This window comes from Sinohyriopsis cumingii, chromosome 11 (genome assembly GCF_028554795.1).
Source record: "Sinohyriopsis cumingii isolate HCF-2022 chromosome 11, ASM2855479v2, whole genome shotgun sequence".
Lineage (NCBI taxonomy): Eukaryota > Metazoa > Mollusca > Bivalvia > Unionida > Unionidae > Sinohyriopsis > Sinohyriopsis cumingii.
Genome location: NC_142971.1, coordinates 84,225,372 through 84,242,845, shown reverse-complemented (window position 1 = coordinate 84,242,845; position 17,474 = coordinate 84,225,372). Strand labels below are relative to the sequence as shown.

The 17,474-nt window shown below is 37.9% G+C and overlaps 1 protein-coding gene across 1 annotated transcript in view; it reads left to right on the top strand.

The window, feature by feature from the left end:
• LOC149788886 (plexin-B-like) overlaps positions 1-17,474 on the top strand; it is a 446,804-nt gene that overhangs the window by 318,114 nt on the left and 111,216 nt on the right. The window lies entirely within an intron of this gene.

Below are 17,474 nucleotides of genomic sequence, written 5' to 3'. Positions count from 1 at the left end.
CATGTTAATTTCCTTTATACATCCAAATGCCATTGTCCTGTTAAATTCCCCTTATACACCCAAGTGCCATTACATTGTTAAATTCCTTTTAGGCCCCCAAGTGCCATTTGTGCCCTCAAGGGACACATATATCTACTAACAGCATTTGGAATAGATCTGTTTTTAAAAAATGTCGTAACATTTCTTTGTGCGATAAGTGCACATAGGGAGATATACGGATTTCTGTTTATCTTATCAGAAATTTGATTCCTAAAAGTTGTACCAGACTTAGATCTCGGAGTACTAGTACGAGAAACAAGCAATGGTGATTTTACCGGAAAACTGCTGAGAAGATGACATACAGACAATTGAAACTTTGTGAGTCAAGGAATAACCATCAGCTGTCTCAGAAGTAGTTTCCAAAGGTTCTACCTTTTGCTCAAAAGATCTTGACATCAGTATGGATACAATTCTTGAACTCTTCAATTAATATGAACTGTCTCAGATTATCGTAATCTCGATCAACCTTGTTGGCTGAACACCAGCTATCAAATAATTGTTATTTATCCCTTTCAAATTCTATATGGGTCTGTCCAGTTTCTGTTCTACAATTTCTAAACCTTTATCGATGCACATTAGGTATCAACTCACAGCAATTCAAGACACATTGTTCAGCTACAGCATACTCAGCACCTTGTTGTACAGACGGTGAAGTGCAGAACTGGTAATAAGTACACTTTGCCATAACAAAGTTCAATGCTATCTTGGCCATGTTAATATTTCAGCAATTTCCTCAAATTGAGGAAAGTATTTAACTGTTTCTGTTTGTGTTTTTAAAAGTGCGTAATAAACTAATATTTTGCTAACCTCAAAACCGAAACATGTGTATAAAGTTGGACGTGTGTGTACTGCCTGCCAGCCAGTTGTAATCCGTTTAGTTTCAACACACTCTCTCTCTCTCTCTCTCTCTCTCTCTCTCTCTCTCTCTCTCTCTCACATCTAAATTTGCATTTCCATTTCTTGTTTCTCTCTCTTTACATTTAGCTATCTCCCCTCTGCATGTTTCTCTCTTTTCCTTTTCTCTCTGCCTATACATCTCCTCTCCGTGCATTCGTCTTTCCTCTTTTCCAGAACATTCTAAATTTTGTAAGCAAAGCTAGACCCTGAACATAAATATCAATAAATAAAACGGCAAAGGTCAAGTACGCCATAACTGTTTTACCCCCATGCACCGAGAAAGGTCTAGCAACACAATACAAATTAAATATGCGTAACAAAATGTTTGAAAAATACAAGTCGATTCGCCTTGTCTCAAAACGATCAAATCTTCACTGCTCCTTTGATCAGATACTAATGCAACTTTAATTTTCCGTCAAATAGTATGCGCTATAGATCCGCGACTAGTAGTTCTCTATGTAAGTTAGTCAACAGGATTTGAATTTGAGTGTCACGCATTCTTATATTATCTATTTCCGAAAACGATTATGCAGTGTATGTTTATATTTGTTACAATTCAATGAACAAGGATGAATGTATCCTACTATGGACCTGTGAGCGGTCAATTATCTGTACATCAAGGATCCAATATCCACTTGTCAGTACTTAATATAGTTCTGTACCTTAAGTAGGTTAAGCACGGCATACCGTACCGTGGCATTGAAACTTAATCTGTTGTTATTCACCCTTTTAATAAAACCTTTGGTTGAAAAAGACTAAGATAGAAAATAATGAATATATAACACATTGCATTTGACGGTTTCCATACTGTATTATCAAGTAAATGTTTGCCTAAATGCTTGGAAGGTACCAGTATATACCTTTTTATGGTTTGCATATAGTATTGTCAAGTAAATATTTATCTAAATACTTGTAAGGTACCAGTGTATGCATCAATTTGATGAATAAGAGAGATATTGTTATTTTCACAAACTTCATTTTCCCATTACATACACAGCATCATATTATCATGCATTCACATCAGGATGTGACTGGGTGGGACATCGTGATACATGTCTGCGGCATGATGCCCCAGTACTAGACATATCCATAAAGTGCCCCACTGCAGACATTGTAGCGGTATGACTGAAAAATTATTAAAGCTACGTTAAAAATCCTAATCACACACACACACACACAATATAGCGAAAGAAGCTCTATTTACGGGTAGGTCTAAGTAGGCATATATGTAAGTAGGTAGGTATGCAGGTAGGTAAGCGTGAAGTAAAAGGTTACTTGCATTTTTGCAGCCACTGAAGATAATACAGCAAATGTTGACAATATTGACTATGTGTAATAGTAATTGTAAGAGTAATCTAGTGGCGCGTATGATTTTATATCATACCAATCCTTATACTACTAGTACCACTACTATTGCTGCTGCTATAAAAGACAGTTTCTGCAAGTTGGGGTATCTTTCCATCCATCCATCCATCCACAAATTGGTCTAACCGTTTGTATATGTACGTTTGCTTTATTACAGAAAATCTATATTTATGCATGAATTTACACACGTAAGAACATGTGTATGTTCGCAAATTCGAATGCTAGCAAGTACATTTGTGCACATGTCTAGTGATATGTATGTCTAAAAGTAAAGATGAATCTATCTTTGTTTCTTTGCTCATCTGTATTTCTGCGTAACTCGCAATATATCCGGGTAGCTAGTAAGCCTTATAGGGAACTATAGGTGTTGGGTGTAAGTTTAACTGCTTAATACCTTGGTAAATTTGATGAAGCAGAATTGTTGCAAAGATTTGGGCAAAATACTTGTACTGAAAATACAATCATGTTTCATTGTCAAGAAAAATCAAAGTCAGAATTATAAATGATAAAATTATTTAACTAGGGCTCTATCATTTATTGCAATGACTTGTCCCTGAAATGAAACTATCCTCTCCAAATTGAAAATTCTTACACTGCAGTCACATGCCACTTTTATGTACCAATGTCTCTTATCATCGATGGACTGCCTTGTCTTACCCGCCGACCATACTAGGGTAGACTACTGACAAAATCATGTATCCAAAATCGTGGCTCGAAAACCCAACATAATTAGGACAAAGAGAAATAAAAAAACCAAGAGGTAAGGGATATCTGCAAAGCTGCAAATGAACCACGGCATCGTGTAGCAACCAGCCCCTGCCCTGCCTTTCCCCGACGCTGGCAGTGGAACCAGTGGTCGGTCGAAAAGCCATTTGAGACGACAATACAATTCCCAGAACGGCGAAAGACTATCACACCAACCCATCAGTGCATTACACCGCTCACTTAGATGAAAATATCGGAAACTGATAACGCATTATAATCGGATCCTAGACCTGACTCAAATTCAAAGTCAGACCGAGAATCAGCGGAAGAAAAGGAATAAGAGGAGAAGGGGGACAATGAGGATAACGATACAGACATGGAAAGGCTGGAACTCAAGACTGACAGAGGGAGCCGAAGACTGGAGAAATGCCAGGAATTTCTCTAACGCTGTGAAATAGATCCCCTGGTGATCACTGCATAGACGAATGCTGTCTTCCTGAGCCCAGTGACAATATGGAGTGCACATTTTGCGTTCCCATTATCAGAACGCATATACCAATTACTTCATTGCCAGGCTTCCAGAAGTACCTCTACAAATGACGGAGCTCTACCATTTACACCAGTTTCCAAAGACAAAATATGACGAAGGGCAGGCAGCAGGGCAGTACATGGAGGCGGATGACAAGAGTGGATCGCGTGGTTTTCTTTTCTCACACTAATTAGAATAAAGAGAATGAGTTGTTAAAAGAGGATCCTTGCAATCAATATCTATTGATTTATCAATACAAGGAGCGAAACTGGCTTCGTCAAAAGAGTGATCAATATATTTGTCAGCTAAAGGAATCATTTCCTGATCAACATCTTTCTCAAGAACTCGTTTTGCATATCTCTAGTAAATGCACAAGCAGGATGTAAATCACAGACTGTATGTTCTATATGATCGACTTTCTGATACACAAACGGTTCGTCAGTTACAAGTTAACTAACCACAACCTTATCTTCATCTAGCTCATCATCTAGTGATAAGCGAATACCGTCGATGGGTAAAGAAGTCACCAAACCGACTGTCACGGATCCTGAGACTAAGTCTGATGACAAATTTGCTCAATAGAGAGGAAACATTAACAAAGCGGAACTCTACTTCCTAAATAAGAACACTTTCATCCGATGAAGATTTTTCTCAGCAAAAAGAAAATTACCCGATAATAAACGACTACGAGAATCTCATGTGTCCCTTAATATTTTATAGGAATATATTTGGCAGAAACATCGATAAGTAATACAGAACCTTTCAAAGTAAATTTCTCATAATTCTCCATAGCAAAGTTTGATTGGTGTTTGTTTGATTCAACAAATGAATTACTTTCAACATATGATCGTGACGTTGACCTCTCAGGTGTAAGAGCATTTGGAATAGCTCTGTCTTTATTCTGATTCTTTTTTTCGGTTTGTAGCAATTATAATTAATGTGCCAATTTTCTTGCAAAAAACGCACGTTGGAAAAATTAAGAATTTTTTATCGGTTTTATCTCAAGTTTGATTCAGTTGTGCTAAACTGAGAATTGGAAGTACTCGTTTAAGACGGAACTGTTTTCGTTTTCTACCAAACACCCGGTCGAGAACAAGACTTATCGACAAAGGAAATTTTGTACTTAAAGAATAGTCATCAGCTGTACTGGCAGCGTCTTCAAATGTGTCTACACTTTGCTCATCAAAATAAGTCTTTACGTCATTATGGATAGAAATTCTTAAACCCCTGAACCAATATGAGTTATCTAAGACTATTACACTCTTTATCAGCCTTTTTACGCAAGCACTAACCTATCAAATAGTAGTTCCTTTGCTCTAGCAATCTCGATATTGGTTGGACCAGTTTCTTTGTTACAATTCCGACACATCTGACGATGTCCTTCCTGTAGCAACTCATACATAGCAAGATACTTTCCTGAAGCACACCATACTCAGAACTTGCTTCAACCGACAATAAAGTGCTCAATTCACAAGCTTTGCCAATAATTATACTTGTAATAACAAAGTCCAGTGCTCTCCTGGCCGTTTCAAATTTTCATTACTTGTTTCAAAATGAGGATTTTTTTAATCTACTTCTGTTCTTTAAAGGGAGTACCAACCTCATATTTCTGGTAACATCAAAACCTAAATTTTCATCAGTATAGTAATCTCTGCTTGCTTTTAATTTCAACTCGTTTCCATGGTATTTGCATTTTCATTAATGTTTATTTTTCAGGCAATTGCATTTTTATTTACTTTTCTCTTTTTCTTTCCGCAGTTTATCTTTCTGAGCTTATAATTCTATCATTTCTTTTTTAAGTTTAAGTTTTCTTAACTCTATTTCCCTCTGATTTTTATTTCCAGTTCTTTTGTTTATGTTGAGGTTGAGTAATCAAATTCAAGGTGCTGCTTGCAATAAGTTTCTTTGCCACCAAATAATTAACCAAGTTATTTTACTTCTTGTTTTACCAAAGATGCTTTTGCTTCCGAAATAGAGAAATGTCTGTCAAGCTCTAGCAACTCATCCTATTTTAAGGATTGCACCATTCCTGTGTAGGATTTGAAATAAATTTGTTTACGTTAGATGACATTGTAAAATCTTGCTGGCTTCACTAATCCTGTCTACGTTGATGTACTAATATCATCGAGTCTTGATGTATCATAATGGCATTGTCCAAAATTCCTTTGAATGAATTCACAGCTTTCCCAATTAAGCCCAAACACAACATTAAATGCAACTGCAGACTGATATTTATACAATAATTAAGAATCAAGAATTATAAATGAATTTAATTGTACTTTTCTCTCCTTATATAGGTCCACAAGATACTACTAAGAGCATATTTTGCAATATGGTCACGTGACAATACCTCACTAAGTAACCCCGTATTTCTCAATACTTACCCACGTCACTTTCATAACAGCACTCAACCATCTCACTTAACTAGCCGTTGAGAAATTATTCCAAACTTGTCAACAAGTTCAATATATAGATTGAATTGAACTTGTAAACACCTATTCATAGCTCAATATCATACAATAGAATCTACACACGTGGACAAAACTAAACTATGTAATATATTGCTTAACGATGAACACTGCAAGTCACAGTAACGAACAAAAATTACAAACAACAGAGATACAGTCTTGTGCAAAAAGTTACACAATATATATATATATATATATATATATATATATATATATATATATATATATATATATATATATATATATATATATATATATATATATATATATATATATATATATATATATATATATATATATATATATATATATATAGACATAACAGATGACTTTTATCGTTCTTCAGTAGTATTTTTAAAGAGTTCCTTACTTTAGATGACATTGTTAAAGCTTGTTGGTTTCCTTTTAGATTTCTCAATATGTAAAATTAAAATATCTGGGAGGAAAACAAATGTGAAAAAAACTTTTTATTTTAAAAAAAAATTAAGTTTTCTAAAATATATTAGAGAAATTCGTATCCCAGACGGACCTCCAATTTTGTTTTACGACTATATGTTCTAAAACTAAGTTACAAAAAATAACAGGTACAAATCTAACTAATTTTTAAATGAAGTTATAGTAATGTGTACCTGAACTCAACCTTGGAAAATATGAATGGACCTGTGCACTATTAGAATGATTCACCATTAAAGTGAGAACATACCATTGATAAGAAATGTAGTATTTAAAATAGTATTAACAAAATAACCCTAACAAATATATAATCATGAATGATAATTTACATGATATAGGTATAGATACTAGTATGTATGTATGGCGTGTCTTTAATATTATTATTTTTGTTTTAGTTATAATATACTTATTTTACTTATTTACTTGTGAGTTTCTGGTTAGCTAAATGGACTTTGACTTTTCATGTTTTCATTGTACCCTATTTAAGGTTAATTGGACTGCTTTATTATTGAGCCAGGCTTTATTCTTTGTCGATTAATCGAACCTTCTAAGAGGTTTCAAGGACATTCAATCTGGTTGGTCCCTATTGGGTTAACCCTATTATACCTTTGATATGTTGATTGTTAACTATTATATTTTTTTGTCTAAACCTGTTTTTCGTAAGTAGGATATTATATTTGTATAGGTATTGTTAAGGTTAGGGTTGGCTTTGTTTAGATTTTTTAGGATTTCTGGGTATGTGTCTGGGGATCCTATTTTTATTTTGTTGTTCAATTTTGAATAACTCCCTATTTTTTTTATACTGACGACATACGTTGAAAATAAGTCTTCTGGGACCTGACAGTGATAGCAGTTAGGGTTTTGTGGCTTGGGTCCTATATATTTTCCATAGATGCTAGCCAACTTAATTTGTCCAGATAGAATTATATTTATTTTCATTTGTTCTTCGTATTTGGGTAAAGTTGGTATCGTATTTATGCTTACTTCTTTTATGATTTTATATAGTTTTCTACCTTTTTTGTTGTCATTCCAGTTTTCTTGCCATTTTCTATTTATTAGTGCTTTATATTTCACTTAAACTGTAGTCTAGTGGTACGTAATTGGTTTCATTCAGTTTTTGTTTGGCTGTTTGATCAGCTAGGTCGTTTCCTGGGATGTTGATGTGGGACGGGGGTCCACATGAATCCTATGTGTTGATGGTTATTGCTTAATCTTTTTAATGTGAGGTTGATTTGATTTAGGTAGTTTTCTCTATATTTAGCATTATTGTTGAGCATCGATGAAATGAAGCTAAGCGAGTCACTAATGATGACTGTTCTGGGAGGTTTTCTTCCCTCTGATTGCTCTAATTTTGTCCCAAACATGCTTAGTGCTACTTTTGATGTCCATGCTGGAGCAATATTCATGCCAGGTTGTTTCCTTAGCTTGTTTGATGATGTGTTTCAGATTCCAATAGTATCGGTTTGATCAACCTCCCATTCGGCCACCTGTGCGATTATTGGAGAGCATATGGTGAGATCGATGGCAGAGAGTGATCCATCATCGGGATTTAATCGAGTTTTGGTGCCATTGTTGAGGATTGCCAGGTTGGATTCAGCAGCCCATGCTTCAACCAACCTGCCTCGTTTATCTGTTCGATTGCTTCCCCATAGCTCATTATGTGCATTAAAGTCTCCGCAAATGACTATTCGGTCAACTCGCGTTTTTGATTAATTAATCTATATGTGTTAAGGTTTTCGTCCTTGGAGCTACCTCCTGGGTCATAGAAGTTAAAGATTTGTATATTGTTTTGGCCTATGTTAATTATCAGGGATTGTATTTCTACCAAGAGTTTGTTGTTGGGCATAGATAAGATGGGGAGTGGGGTTACGTTAGGTAGGTTATTATTAATATAGGTTGCTAAACCTCCACCTTGCCCTTTAATCCTATTTTGAAAAAACTGGGGCGTATCCCTGAATTTTTGGTAGAGACCTGATGTCATTAGTGAGTTTAGTCTCTTGTATACAGATTATATCAGGTTTTAAAGTCAGGTTTTGTAATTTAATTCTGAGTTCGTCTATGTTTCCTGACAGCCCTCTGGCGTTCCATTGCCATATTATTATGTTTCTATTGTAGATAGTCATATTGGTGTGGGTCATTTGCTGGTTGATTGTTGGGGTGCTGTTTTGATTATTTTCTGGACAGGATTTTTTCAATTTCAGTCATTATTTGTCCTATTTTGAGTTCAGGTACTATCAGGTTGTTTAGTAGTACTGTCCATATTTCCTTAGTTGGGTTATTTTATTACGGTTTCCTGTCCTGCACTGTGGTTGAGGTTTACCTTTTCTGAATGTTAGGTTTGTTTAGTTTTACTCATTTGTGGGTTGTTTTTAGTTTTAGGTGGGATTAGTGTTTTTGGTGTTTTTGGTTTAGTGGTATTAATGTTAATATTGTGGGCGGTTTGGTATTGCAATATTTTCTTTTTTTGCCATATAATAAGGGAGGTTATTTGCATTCATGTGTTCAGTAATTTGTTTTTCTCTGATTGCATGAGGGCATTCTAATGATTGAGGTAAGTGTTGGCCTCTACAATTGGTGCATTTGGGTTGGATTCTGTTGCATTTCCCTGATAATTCCCCCCGCATTGTTTACAGGTTTTTTTAAAATTTACATTTGGATGCAAAGTGACCCCAGTGTTGGCAGTTGCTGCACAGCCTTGATTTATTTGGTAGTCAGACTGACGAACGTTTCCTATATATTGGCCAAGCACGGACGTGAAGGAAAACATCTCCTGATACCAAAACTTACATTGCCCATATCATGACCAAGAAGAACGCGCTGACCTAAAAGAAACACTCACTCACTTTTTACTGACAAACATTATTTACTGAAAATGAAGGGCTTATAGGCTCGCTTCGAATAAAGTTAGAGAAACAATGTGCTTATAGACGCACTTCTATTTGTTCTAACTGACTACTATACCATAGGCAATTGAATTAGTATTTCTTTTCTAAAGTATTGGGCAGCCCTGAAAAAGCTGTTATTTTGTGGACGAGGAGCTATGGCAATCTTTTATGGTTTAAGACTACGGACTCGTCAGGGGGCAGGCTTTTCCACAAGATAGGGTCTGTTTATTTGGAAAGAGAAGGAGAACTCTATGGTGTCGACAGGGCAGTCGACAAAACCTCTGTCAGGTTCCTGCTGCTGTTGTTGCTGCTGCTCACTGATGCTTCTGAAGTCTGTATTTCCTCTCTGAAGAGCTCTTTTATCAGGTCTTCAGTGACTTTCTGACATTAGCTATCTGTTCATGTCTCCGTATCATACTTGTCATGACACGATGTAAATTCACGAATGCTTCGTTCAACTTGGCTAGTCTTGAGCACATCCTCATAGGAAGATGAGTCAACAATGGATGGTCAGACTGGATACTATCAAGGTTTATGTCATTCAAGCGCGGACGCGATAGAAAACATCACTACACGGTTTAGAGTTGGAAAGCTCATATAGTTTGATTTGAGGGATAGAGAGAAGTGAAAGAACATAGTTCATGATACAAATGGCAAACAAACGACAGACGCATTTTTCTTTCTTCAAAACACAACATTTTTATTTCAATAGCTAACAACTAACAACTAACAATTAAAAATTAACAATTTTTTAAACAAACAATGAATAATTAAAAATAACAATCTATTTTCGACATGGTTGACGACGTTGTGAATTAAATAAAGATTTCTACTGTTGGAAGTCATTGGGCCATTGATGTACACTACGTTTCCTAGCTAAAGACAAAAGATAAGTTTAATGGTCACAAAACCATCGATCTCCTTTTTCATCATTTCAAGAGGAGTGACGATCAAAATAAGTCACTAAATGTTCTAAAGAATATCCAAGACTGCGTTGATGCAGAAAATGCACACAATATTGTTCACACACCCATGAATATGTGCCTTGTAATTTCACATTACTGAATTCTTCTTAAAGTCAATGATATCGTCTTCCAAAGGGGGTCCTCCATACGAATCAAAATACTCCACACATCCTTCTTTAGGAAAGTAGACGGATAACCAGTGGGATCATGGTAGATGACTGTTGTCCGTGCTGATGATATAAGCTTGATAGTTATGAGGTTTGTGATGAAGTAGTTCATCTTTAACACACACGACAGGATTCCAAGAAGCAGTGTACGAACTGTAATTAAAAAGGTAATGAAGTTTCCATTTTTGTGTTTGTTTTTCTTTTGTTTTGTTTGTTCTTCACAGGTAATGATAAGTGATCGTTTCAATCCGGATTTTTTGCCTGAAAATCTCTGACAATTAAACAGTTATTAGCTCCGTCTTCGAACCCTGAACCAAGAGAATTTCGATGCGATGGATCTTCAGAGTCGTTAATGGAGGACAAGAATGTTCACGCAAGTCGTTATACCATTGATGAAACACAGCTTCTTCCGAGATGAGACCCCAGCTTCGTCCAGATACCGGTCCAATTTTTCTTCTTGACTGCACATCAGATATTTATCGTGTTGAATTTGACTGGGATGATCGCTTTGACATTCATAGCAATCTTTCTTGATATATTCCGTAATTTATTCTACCAAGTGTTTGGCAAAGCGGGAGACTAAATGTTGTTCTTACGTCAAGAGATTTTTCAGGTAGGCACGGTAAGGGTAAGTATCCAAGCTGCAGCTGACCAGTTTGTTATTCAAGTACAATTCCACTGAGCTGAACAAGGAATGCATGAAATTGTTGACGGGAGCTACTGCTTCAGTGTCTAGGATTTGTAGGCGAATATTCAAATTTGACTTTCAGGTACAAGTAACTGATATTCAGATCGATGTCATCTTCGGGCTGTCCTTTAATTTCGAACTCGATGGGAGCGGAATCTGACAAAGGGGAAACAGGATGAAATTCGATCCATTGGGATTCTTGCATCGTAATCATGGTGGGTGGCATGGCAAACAGATTCAGTTCCGACTTGGAACACTCTCAAGACTCTCGTTGCATCATTTTTTTTTGTCTCTGTGACTTTTTTAATAATCAAAAACGTCCAAGTCTCGGACGGTTCTTCTTTTCTTTTTCTTTCTAGCTTTAGGAGTGTAAAGGCTTCTGAAGGGGTGTTTCTTCTTCGTCTCTTTCTGCATTTCCCTTGCTGTGCCATTACGGAAGTGAGAATGCCTGACTCGGTAGCATTCAGAGTATTTATAGGAGTTTCTCTAAAAAAAAGTCTTTGCCCGTTTGCAGCAAGATATATTTGCCTGCTCTCAAGAATGCTTCTTTAGGGTTTTGTTTATCGATGATGACATTTTGAAGAACTTCTTTACCTTGCGTCTATGCGGCACCTTTCAAGACGTGCAATCCTGGTGTCACCATCGGTTTTAAAACGGGAGCCACCGAACGAAAGGCTCATTTTAACATATCTCCTAAACCGTGTCCTCGCTGTCGAGCGTCGCCTCGGTACACTGGATACATGACTTACGAGTCGTTAGGGAATCGTTTTCGAAAATGGAGTTTCACCGTGACTTTCCCATTGGTAAATGCAATATTTTGTCCCAGACCTCCTTTTATAGTAATTTTGAAAGTGTTCAAATATGATTTACTGACGGGCAAATAGTGAGGATCTACAAATTCGCGGTGAACGTGTTAGGCGTTTCCACCTTTCTGGTAAGTGTTCGTGGTAGAATATACTATGAAAGGAATGACACGCAGTAATGGTACGGAGGTGTGTCCCACCACGTTGCACTACACCACATCGGATTACACAAAGATCAAATTCAGTCCTTGGTTCAGTTCTACCGGGAAACGAAAATACCTCACCAAATGCCCTTTGTTGTCAATCTCTGCTATGTAAATCTTTTTGATCGGCTTATATGTGACAATATTGAGGTCTCCACCCAAAATTCCATACACTACAGGGCAAAATTTAATACGTATACTTTTATCATCAGTTTCAAATGTGATCAGTAGGCGATGAAAGACTTTATGTTACTCGATGATGACACGTTTTCCTAGTGTGGTTAGAACTTTGTCAAATGCTGCATGGGATTTGTCAGCAATCGTCTCCACCAGATGTTGACCACTAATATAATGGCCTGAGTTAATTTTAAAGTGATAAATGTACAAAGGAGGAGAAATGTCATTGGTGTGGGGGTACTGTGTCCTTCGGAAGTAATTTATGTTGATTAGTGGTATTCATGGTTTGTTTCACTGTGCGGTCCAGAACGTCCGCGTCAAAACTGTTTTGAGTTTCAGTGTTTTTTTTAATTTGTGTCGGGTGAATGATTTCCACCAAAGCCACTTCCCAATGGGCTTCGCGATCTAATTGGATGGCCTGAGGTAATTTGGCCGTGTAACAGTAGAGAGTATTGTTGGGAAACACCTCAATGGAACTGTCACTGGGTAATTTTATGTAAAATTGCTTATGGTGACTCATACTTCTAGAGTTCTGTGGCTGTCAGAGGGGTCACTGGAAGTCAGAAGAGTGTCCCCGCCCAAAATGGGGTTGTTGTTGTTTGTGGGGTGGTGACTGACATTGGACGCAAGATTCCCATTGTTTTGGTTCGAGGAGTATTTCAGGGAAGGATTGGGAAGAAGGGAATAAAGGTAATAAAATGGTCCACAAGTGTTTGTCTCCTTGTTGCAGAATCACTTTGGCAATGGCTGCACCGATGACCCAACACACTACAAAGATTTGGTAGAAAATACGATTTGAATTTTAAGCACCACACCCACAAGGGTTGCTTTTGTAGATCTTGCAGAGAAGACACGAGTGAAGAAATGGTCGCTGCAGTGGTAGCGGTAGCTGAGGCAGTGTGAAAGGTGATGGTCACTTTTTGTATAGTCGATGACTTGCGAAGCGTCGATCCAACAATCAGAATTGGAAGTATATCTTTTCCAACGTACCTTGACTTCTTTGACACGTAGTTTTCCCACTTTACGGGTCATGCGTTCGAGAACGATTTCTATGTTGTACACGTCGTCTTCTTTTTTGGTGACACGTTGTAACTCGGGCAAGTAAAACGTTCCTTTTAACACTTCCCCGTTCATGTCTTCAAATTTATAGACGGCAGTGACACGAAACTATTTGATGGTCCAGTTGGGTAAGTAACCTTTGACACTTTGAGAGTGTGGTGATGTGTAAAATATTTCCATATGCGCTCTTTCAAGGTACGCTGAAACCATTCCACGATGCTGGCTTTGGTTCCAGGATTCCCGGTGTTGAAAAAGTGAATGTCACGTTTCTTTAATTCTTTTTGGAAAGCTTTGTTCAGAAATTAGGTACCTTTGTCGGTTTGCCATCGAAGTGGGTGACAACCGCTTTGTTTCAACACCAGTTGAAGGGATCGCACTAATTCACTGCTCGATTGGGAAGTCAACGGCACGACCCAGGCAAATTCGGAAAAGACGTTGATGACACAAAACAAATGTTTGTAGCCGTGATTGTAGGTGGCGAAATGAGAGACATCGGCTAAATTGGCTTGCCATTGATGACCAATGCCCTCCAGTCCAGTGCGACTTCTTGAAAATTTTCGTTGAATGGGCTTGTGTAAAGTGTAGGTGGCTTGTTCTTGTAACCATCGTTTCACTTGAGGTAAACGGAGACTTTTCTGTTGGGTTTTGGCAGCACGATACAATTTTTCAACTCCTCCGTAACCTGCAGGATGAGAGAGATCGTAGTAAATTCTGGCTAACACCTTCTCCATTTTTTTGTTAATAAGTCACCCACTCCTCGCTGATGCTACTTTGGACGGGAAGAAAGGGTGGTTCGAAAACGGCTTTACCTGTCCGGTTTGCTACGGGAGTAGAAGTCGAAGGTAGTGGTGGCGGTGGAAATGGAAGGAATTTGGGCTTCTTTTCTGTTGTCACTCCTGGTTTCCCTTTTTTCTTTTTCAGTTATGTTGAAGGAGGAGTGGACATCGTCATTTTAACCCAAGCTTTCATTTCTTCTAGTTTTGGGGTGTGGAGGAAGGGGTCAACAAGGACGCTGCAATCTTATAGAAATGGGAGCTGCTGACGGTATTTGAAAGACTTCTCGTGCCTCTTCTTTCTAAGCGAGGAGGCAGTCGTTTCTTTTTATTTTATTTGGGTTTAAAAGAGGGATGTTTTCTGGCGGGTGACATCTTTGCTTGATAGTTCCGTGACACACACCAAAAATACACTGGTGTCGATGACAAAGCACACGCAGTTTTATCCTTTTTTTTACTATCGCTTCGTCAAAAGAGTGACAATGTGTTTTCCAAAATTGCCAAAGAATCCTTTCTTTGGACTACGGTGTCTTTTCTTCGGGTAACGTCGATGCTTGGCTAAGCGTTTTGTCGGATGACAAAACTGTCCTTGTCTCTTTTCTTTTTGGACAGGAGAATGACGATAGTGACTGTGTGCAAGTCTTTGAGGTGACATGTTGGGCGTTCAGGAGCATAAAAAACACTGATACCCATGCTTTTCCCCAGGCCTTTTTTACTGTAACGTGTCGTCACTGATTGTCCTTCCGTCGTATCAAATTAATGACAGACATCACGCGTCGTCGCAAAGGACTAAATCTGGACATTGGACAAATCCAGTAAACTCTGTAACATACCAGAGCTCTCTTGGACTTTGATTTTGGGAGCAAGTACTTTGTGAGCAGCTGCCAGTGCAGCTAAAGAGGAGGAGTGTGTCACAACTAGAGGAGAAGTTTTTGGAGACGCGGGTTTCCATGGTTTCTGAGGGCTTTTCTTTTTCTGAGGACTTTTCTTTTTCGGGGGTTGTGACCTGGTCTTGGCACCTATGCTCTTTTTTTTTCTTTGGGCTTCGTTTTGTGTTTTTGGGAGTGACATTTTTCTTGGCGAGAACTTTTTGATCATTATGATCACATTTTAAGAGGGAGCGAATGTTGACCCCTTATAGAGTACCGCTCCCTCCAGGTTTCAAAACGATTTGCTTTTGGTTTGAGTGTCGATGCGGGGATCGGCCAGTTCTGTCAAGGCTACTTTCTTTCTCTTCTCTAGGAATGCCTTCCACAAACACGATGGAATAGCCTTGACTTCTCGCAAGAGGCTGTACTTCGATTGCCACTCATTGTAGCACCACACGATGCGTTTGACAAATTCGGTTTTGCCTGAACCTTTAGGCCTCGCAATTAAGATGTCAAAGGGATGGCGAAGATAATATGATCTAAATGTTCGTCGATGACTTTGGAAGTGGAGGAAGAGGGAGCAGAGACAGTAGAGGAAACCATAGTTCCAGGAATGTCACTTGTGACACGAAGACAGACAAGAGAAGAGCTTTTATTCTTTTTCAGGACACGTTTATTATTTTTATTTTAAAATAAACACGAAAGACAAAAATAGATAGAAGCCAAATAGATATGTACAGCAATAAAACACATAAAAACGATCAAAGTGGGATATAACAAGTCTCGATACAACATTGTTTTGGGTAACCAAGTTGTCCTGGGGACAGTGTGTAATGCTCTTACAGTCTCTTCGTGGGATACAGTCACACAAGTGTCCTCCCGCAATGGTTTTTCAGGAATGTCCATGTCAGTCCTGTCCTGAAGGGAGTGATTGTCCTCGGTGACGGGCTCTTCTGGTATTGTCACTAGCACAGGTTTAAAAGTGACTTTTTCTTGGACGATTGAATGGAGGGTCACACTTCTTGAGCATAACGGGCCACTTCTTGGGTCCATGTCTCAAAGCTCCAATTTTTCCAGTCAAGTACATCTGTCCAATGTGGGTGTAAGTCACACACATCGTCATACACATCTTCGGTACCTAAAAGTTGACGAATCTTTTTCACGTAGGGGTCGAGAAGTATCCAGATGGAAACGCAAAGCTTTGAGCGAAATGAGTCTCTCGTGAACATTTAAAGGAACCACTTTCATATGTTTTGTTTTATTGGATGGTAGGTACTGTTCGTAAAGGGTGCACAAGGAATCGGCTGATAAACGAAATCCCAGAAAACAGGTCACTACGAAACACGTTACACGTTTACCCCAACTGAATGCAATACGTGTTCGTAATCTTCCACTGTCTGAATAGTGTCATTGATTTCCTTCCATGGAATCTGATGTATCCATTCTGATAAAACTGATGGCATGGTAGTCGGTTTTTATACCTTTTCTTGTTGAATACAATAAGTGTAATTTCCACACTGAGATGATTTTACTCCAGTGTCGAATCTAAATAGTTTAGTCACTAACTTCCACATCATAAGACACCATTCAGAAGTTTCCTCTTCCACTAAGTTTACGTTGTGTAAAAGATTTTGGTAACTCTCTAACTTTTCCTCTGGAATTCGTTGCAGTAAGTCAACCTTGTAGTAATAAGAACTAGACACAAAAATCCGATCCATCGCGCCCACGTCTGACCACTTGAACACTTTCATCTGAATCAATCCTATTATAACATTCAAGTAATAGTGATTTACACACTGTGACGTAACGGATGCAATTGTTCTTTGCGTTTCACTTGTATTTTGACCAGTTCTTAGCAAATGCGTTCTCTCAACTCATAAGGCAAGCTCAAAACATTTTCTTGTAAAGTATCTATAATCATTTGTTCCCTTTTAGGAATCACTGGGTCATGGTCAATAGCCTCGTTTAATCAGTCTTCTTATACTTTGGAAAAGAGCATAATTTAAAAATCGAGAAATGATTTTGAGTTTGCGTTTCACTTGTATTTTGACCAACTCTCGGAAAAAGCGTTCTCTCAACTCATGTCAGTCAATATGATTATATTTAAAATCTTCTCCTAGAGTGAAAGTAATGAACATAGTGAATAATTTCTGGCCACTGCCATTCAGGGTAACGGTCCAGAATGTCACTACAATCTTCTGATGTAAACGGTCTAAAGCGGAATAATAGGGTGAACACACACTTGATCCAGAAAAATCTAATCCGTTTGTTGACTTTTTTTTTTACTTTCCTCTTGTGAATTTCACAAAACAAGTTCTACAGTCACCAATTTAGATTTCGCTCTGGCAAGTCCCTGCCAAACTTCCTTGTAGATCTTCTCTTGGAGTTCGTTTGGTAATACTAGAATACTATTTTTTAAATGGGGTCTA